This window comes from Erithacus rubecula (assembly GCF_903797595.1).
Source record: "Erithacus rubecula genome assembly, chromosome: 20".
NCBI classification, from domain to species: Eukaryota; Metazoa; Chordata; class Aves; order Passeriformes; family Muscicapidae; genus Erithacus; species Erithacus rubecula.
The window spans coordinates 2,582,274-2,589,139 of record NC_136672.1 but is presented as its reverse complement, the minus strand read 5'-3'; the positions used below and the strand labels follow the sequence as shown (position 1 = coordinate 2,589,139).

At 54.2% G+C, this 6,866-nt stretch overlaps 1 pseudogene across 1 annotated transcript; it reads right to left on the bottom strand.

Annotated features, from left to right (window-relative positions):
• Positions 1-268: 268 nt before the first annotated feature.
• On the bottom strand, positions 269-1,854 carry LOC306810518 (heparan sulfate glucosamine 3-O-sulfotransferase 3A1 pseudogene; annotated as a pseudogene). The gene is made up of 2 exons (XR_013777850.1): positions 897-1,854; positions 269-416 (listed from the first exon to the last, which is right to left on the bottom strand). The product of XR_013777850.1 is annotated as a heparan sulfate glucosamine 3-O-sulfotransferase 3A1 pseudogene (transcript).
• Between the last annotated feature and the right edge of the window lie 5,012 nt (positions 1,855-6,866).

Sequence of the window (6,866 nt, the reverse complement as noted above, 5' to 3'; positions counted from 1 at the left end):
AGTTTCCCTCTCACCCTAACCGAGCCCTCCTATAGGAATCTGCCAGAAAGACGCTCCTCTACTAACTTTAAAACACGCAACAAAAAAAGACCTGAACAACTTCAGCGAGAGCCCTCTCGGCTTTAACGTTTACCGGCTTGTTTAACAAAACACGAATTCATTAAAAGAACCACCCGATCGACCGCTTGCTAGTATTTCGTAGGCAAGGTGGGCATGTGGGGTGTGAAAGTGACATTTTTATTTACTCATTACTGGGATGCTGAAACATTTACGTGGGAAATGGGGGGTTTTGTCCACAGTGACTACGGGAAAAGTGGATTCTAGTGGCTGCGGGAGGCGATGATCCGATGGGGATCCGCCGGGGCTGCGGGGAGGCTCGGCGAGAATGAGCGCTCAGCCACAGGTTTTGCAAAGAGCTGGGAGAGAATGAAGATATTGGGGGGCTGGGGTTCTCACGGCGGGGTTCAGCTGTGCCTCAGCATCCCCTCAGGGCAGCGGGCACCCAGCGCTGCTCCCTTGGTGTGAGACACCACCGGAGGGACCGCTCCGGGCAGCGGGGGACACGGGGAGCGGGGACTCAGGAACCGGGAGAGCCAGGAGGGGATGCGGGGAGAGCGGGGCTGGGGGATCGGGGAGCAGGGATGGAAGAACGGGTGGAGCGAGGGGCTGGGGGAAGAGTGCTCGATAAAGACAGGGGCTGGCGGGGCGGGTGAGGAAAGGATCGGAGGATGCAGAAAACGCTCGGAGGGCGCAGAAAAAGCTCGGAGGGAGCAGAAAAAGCTCGGAGGGTGCTTTGCGGAGCCAGGACGGGGCTGCCGGCAGCGGCGGCCAGCGGGGGGCACTGGCGGCTCGGCCACCGCTCCATCCCCATCCCCATCCCCATCCCCATCCCGTACCTGTACCAGGCGAGTCCCCGCTCGTAGTTGCGGTCGAAGAAGTGGGGCTCGGCGCCGACGGCGCGCACGTCGGGGTGCACCCGCAGGAACTCCAGCAGCGCCCGCGTCCCCCCCTTCTTCACGCCGATGATGATGGCCTGCGGCAGCCGCTTGCTGCCCTCGCCCAGCAGCAGGGCCAGCGTGCCGGCTGTGCCCGCCGTGCCCGCCGTGCTGCCCCCGCCACCCGAGCCCCCGGCCCGGCTCCCGCCGCCCCCGGCCGGCGCCTCCTGCTCCTCCTGCCGCCGCCGCCGCTGCTTGAGGCGCTGCAGGAGCCGCTTGCGCCGCGCCGCCGCCGCCTGCCAGGGGGGCAGCTCGGCAGAGCCGCCCAGCAACTCCCCGCCGCCGCCCTCCTCCTCCTCGGATGCGGCGCCGGCGGCGATGATGGGTCCGGGCAGCGTCTGGCAGCGGTCGGCCAGGCAGTAGAAAACGTAGAGGGACATAAGGAGGGAGCAGAGCATCACCAGGAACTTCTTGAAGATGCTGCGGGGCAGCGGCTCGGCGGCGGGGCTCACGGCCATGCTACCCCGAGAGCGCGGCCGGGCGCCCTGGCCATGCTCCGCCGGCCCCCGGCGCGGCCGCTCCGCGCTGCGCTCCGCCGGGCCGGGCCGCTCCTCCGGGCCGGGGGGCTCCGCTGGGCCGGGGGACTCCGCGCCGCCGCATCCCCGGCGCCTCACGGGGGCATCGGAGCCGCCCCCGCCGCCGCTGCGGGCTCGGACGGGATGCGGAGCCGGGGCTCGACGCGGGGCTCCCACGTGCGGAGCTCGCCGCGGAAAACTTCGGCGGAGGCATCGCCGGGCGCGGGGCGGAGCGCGGCGGCGGGGCCAATGGCGCGGCGGGGGCGGGGGGCGGGCGGACCCCGCCGGGAGCCCGGGATCCTCTGCCCAGCCTGTCGGGGGGAGCGGGGTGCGCGGGGAGGTGTCCCGGGGGATGCGGGATGCGCCGGGGGATGCGCCAGGGGATGCGCAAGGGGATGCGGGAACCCCCCGAGGCTGTGCCGGGTATACGGGAGTACCCCCAGGCTGTGTCGGGGGTGCGGGAATGACCCGAGGCTGTGCCGGGGATGCGGGAATGCCCCCAGGCTGTGCTGGGGATGCAGGAATGCCCCCAGGCTGTGCCCGGGATGCGGGAATGTCCCCAGGCTGTGCTGGGGATGCAGGAATGCCCCCAGGCTGTGCTGGGGATGCAGGAATGCCCCCAGGCTGTCCCGGGGATGCGGGAATGCCCCCAGGCTGTGCCCGAGATGCGGGAATGCCCCCAGGCTGTCCCGGGGATGCGGGAATGCCTCCAGGCTGTGCTGGGGATGCAGGAATGCCCCCAGGCTGTCCCAGGGATGCGGGAATGCCTCCAGGCTGTGCCCGGGATGCGGGAATGCCCCCAGGCTGTCCCGGGGATGCGGGAATGCCTCCAGGCTGTGCCCGGGATGCGGGAATGCCTCCAGGCTGTGCCCGGGATGCGGGTCTGCCTCAGGAGCTGTCGCGGAGGGTGCGGGGATGCCCTGAGTCCATCCCGTAGGGCAGGAGGAGATGTGGGAACACCTTTCTCGCTTTTCTCTCGGTGCGGACTGCGCTCAGCCCGCGGGGAGCCTCTCTTGGCAGCCGAACTCCGCAGGACTTTGTCCAGCACGTGCGGGGCGATTTTGGTGTTTGTCTGACCACGCTGTCCACTGCCTGTCCTTGCACTCAGGTTTTTGAACTGACCCCCCCGCATCCCTCCGGACCTGAGCACAAATTCCTGACATGCCCAATAATCCACCGTGAGTGACACAAATGCCTTTGCGCGGAAGAACAGTCCCCTCCAGCTCAGTGAAGCCACTGGCAGGGGTGTAAAGCACACTCACAGCATCACAACAACAGTTCCACCGAGCTCAACACAGCTCAGAAACAGCCACAATCAGACTTTTCCCCTCTAACTTGCACAAGCTGCCCCTAGTCTGGCTGCAGAATCTGGCCCACGGTTGGTAAGGAATATCTACAAACACAACACGATATTGCTCTTGGAATTTGCTCTTGTCCTTTGAGAGTACATAAAATGTGGAAATAGCTCTCAGCTTCATGGCTCTGCTGCCTGATTGTAAGGGCTTCGTTATTTCATTGCCTGTGGGAATGCCCTCTTAATTTGAAATGTTTGTCATAGATTATAGCATTTTCAAACAAACTTGCACATGAAACACTTAACTTAGATTTTTTTTTTCGCTTCTCTTTGGTGTGGACCTAGCTGAGGACTTCAACTAGTTGGAAATAAAGCTGGTGTATCCACAAATTATGTAATGAAAAGAAGGGAGAAAAAATTGCATTGAATTACAATCAGCCATCTGCAGAGCTGGCTGGCTAATAAAAATATCTTTCCAAATAGTAAACACACCAAAATTAATAACAAATGCTATTTGCATAGAATTACTCTGCTAGATCTTGGTGTGTTTGGTTACTTCAGGATACTGTAGTGTTTCAGGTATTTCAGTGTTCCAATATGTAAGTAGATTTACAAAATGCTACAGCAGGTTAGGCCACCAACACCTCTGTGCAACTACTTACATCATTAGGAACCTAAATGCCTTTATAAATCTGTGCTCTGATCCAGCTCATTGAAATCAATGAAAATACTTTGTTGACATCAATGGGCTTTGGATTGGGCCCTGCAGAAAGGCAAAAGTGGTTTGACTTCGTCTTATTCTCACTATGATAGTTTTTTCCTAGACACTTAGAGCAGTGCTACACTTTCTGTTTGAAAAAAATGATCATTTCAAATGGAGGAAAACAGAGAAGTGAAATTTATGTGAAAGAGTGTAGAGCTCTTTCTGTATCTCTCTTTTCTGTGTTTGCTGGGATTGCATTGCAAGACATATGTTTGCAGCATTTTTCCTGGAAATATTTGTGTGAATCTCAGCTTTCCTTTCAAGAGTCACTAGCTAACTGGGGAAAATATGACCAGAGCCTGTATAAAAAGTTTCAGTGTCTAGAAAGCAATAAGCTAAATACATCTATATTTAAAAGAGCCCTACGATATTTAAGGCAAACTTGTGATATTTTTACAGACCCTGACTCATGGTTTCTGCCTCCTGGGGCTGAAGGCACCAGTAATTCTGGAGCCAGGAGCAGCTCTCCAAGAAGGAAGGTGTCTTAATGCTTTAGAAAGGGCAGTACAGGGAAATAGTTTCACCCGTATTGCTGTGGACTCTGTTAGCACAGCTGCAAATCTGAGAGGCTTTATTAGCAGCAGAGTGGTTTGGTCCTTATTTTTGGACGAGTTTTTCTTGCTACAGAGACCATTTGATGAACGCTGTGCTATAAAGCCAGAAAAATTATGTGGCTGACATCATGACATCGAGTGCTGAGAACTTACTCCTCTTATCTATTTAAGCCCTGCTGCAAAAATAACCCTTCTCAGGGATAACTTGAGGGTTTTTTAATGACTTAGAGCTTGGAGCAAAAGTTGCTTTTCATTTTGCTCAGTCTCTTGCACAAGTGACTGAACATTTTCAGTGCAGCCTCTTTCTTTTCCCCTTAAATTTCTGTTTGCCCATCTCAGAGCTTTTCATCACACCCAGCACAGTCCCAGCATGGATCTGCTGGAGCCTGGCAGCAGCAGCAGGGGTGCTGGCATCCCTGGGGGCCCAGGCAGCTCTGCACATGCTGGGCCCATGGGCAGGGTCAGTGTCATGTCACTGTCACTATCATTGTCACCGTCACTGTCACTGTCACTGTCACTGTGTGTCACTGTCACTATTGCTGTCACAGTCACAGTCACAGTCACAGTCACAGTCACAGTCACAGTCACTGTGTGTCATTGTCACTGTCACTGTCCCTGTCCCTGTCACTATCATTGTCATTGTCTCTGTCACTATCACTGGTCACTGTCACTGTCTCTGTCAGTATCACTGTCTCTGTCACTGTCACTGACACTGGTCACAGTCACTGTCTCTGTCACTGTCACTGGTTGCTGTCACTGTCACTGTCACTGTCTCTGTCACTGTCACTGTCAGTCACAGTTATGGGTCACTGTCACTGTCACTGTGTGTGTCTCTGTCACTGTCACAGTCACTGTCACAGACACTGTCACTGTGTCTGTGTCTCTGTCACTGTCACTGTCATTGTCACTGTCTGTGTCTCTATCACTGTCACTGGTCACAGTCACTGTCACTGTCTCTGTCATAGTCACTGTCACTGTCTGTCATGGTCACTCTCCCTGTCCCTTTCCTTGTCCCCACTGTGCTGGCAGGTGCAGGGCTGTGGCACCCCCAGGGCTGTGCCCCATGGCTGTGGCTCACAGTTCCCTGGCACCAGCCCTGCTGCTGCTCTGGGCTCAGCCCTGGGATGGTGCTGGCAGGCTCCTCTGGGCTCCTCTTTGCATTTGCTCCTTCCTTTGCTCCATTCCTTTCTCCTTTTATCTATCCACAGATTTATTGCTCACTGCACTCCTGCCTCCCCCAGGAATGCTCCACTGCTCCTGTCATTTCAGTGCTCCTGTTGAGGGTGAGTGAGGCTCCAGTCCTGGCATGGCTGGTGCCAAAATCCTCCTTGCAGCAGCAGCAGCAGCAGCAAAGTTTCCTTTATGCTCCAAATGGGCTGATTTGGGATGCCCTTCATGGGGCACTGAGGAAACAGACCTCAGAAACAGACCAGGAGAGACCTTTGGCATGTGAGGCTTTAACTGAGCAACCAAAATCTTCTGCCCCCTTGGCAAACCAGAGCTGAAGGCTTTGCTTCCACCATCTGATATTTCCAGGTGCTTTCAAACAACTGGGAAAGTGGAAGGCTTCACCCCAGACACTTTTTGCACAGCCTGTGCCAGCCCCACTGGGATGGCTGTATTTGTATTTATGGCTGTGTTTGTGGCTGTATTTGTGGCTGTATTTATGGCTGTATTTATGGCTGTATTTGTGGCTGTATTTGTGTGTGTATTTGTGGCTGTGTTTGTGGCTGTGTTTGTGGCTGTGTTTGTGGCTGTATTTGTGGCTGTATTTGTGGCTGTGTTTGTGGCTGTATTTGTGGCTGTATTTATGGCTGTATTTGTGGCTGTGTTTGTGGCTGTGTTTGTGCTGTATTTGTATTTATGGCTGTATTTGTGGCTGTGTTTGTGGCTGTGTTTGTGCTGTATTTGTATTTATGGCTGTATTTGTGGCTGTGTTTGTGGCTGTATTTGTGGCTGTATTTGTGCTGTATTTGTGGCTGTATTTGTGCTGTATTTGTGGCTGTATTTGTGGCTGTGTTTGTGGCTGTATTTGTGGCTGTATTTGTGCTGTATTTGTGACAGTGTTTGTGTGTGTATTTGTGTGTGTATTTGTGGCTGTATTTATGGCTGTGTTTGTGGCTGTGTTTGTGCTGTATTTGTGCTGTATTTGTGGCTGTGTTTGTGGCTGTATTTGTGGCTGTATTTGTGCTGTATTTATGGCTGTGTTTGTGGCTGTATTTGTGGCTGTGTTTGTGCTGTATTTGTGCTGTATTTGTGGCTGTATTTGTGTGTGTATTTGTGGCTGTGTTTCTGACTGTATTTGTGGCTGTGTTTGTGGCTGTATTTGTGTGTGTATTTGTGGCTGTATTTGTGGCTGTATTTGTGTGTGTATTTGTGGCTGTGTTTCTGACTGTATTTGTGGCTGTGTTTGTGGCTGTATTTGTGTGTGTATTTGTGGCTGTATTTGTGGCTGTATTTGTGGCTGTATTTGTGCTGTATTTGTGGCTGTGTTTGTGGCTGTATTTGTGTGTGTATTTGTGGCTGTGTTTGTGGCTGTATTTGTAGCTGTGTTTGTGCTGTATTTGTGGCTGTGTTTGTGGCTGTATTTGTGGCTGTGTTTGTGGCTGTATTTATGGCTGTGTTTGTGGCTGTGTTTGTGGTTGTATTTGTGGCTGTATTTATGGCTGTATTTCCCCCCTTTGCCAGTGACCCGTAGCACAGATGGGACCAGGGGTTAAGCTGGGAGTATGGTGGAAAAGGGCC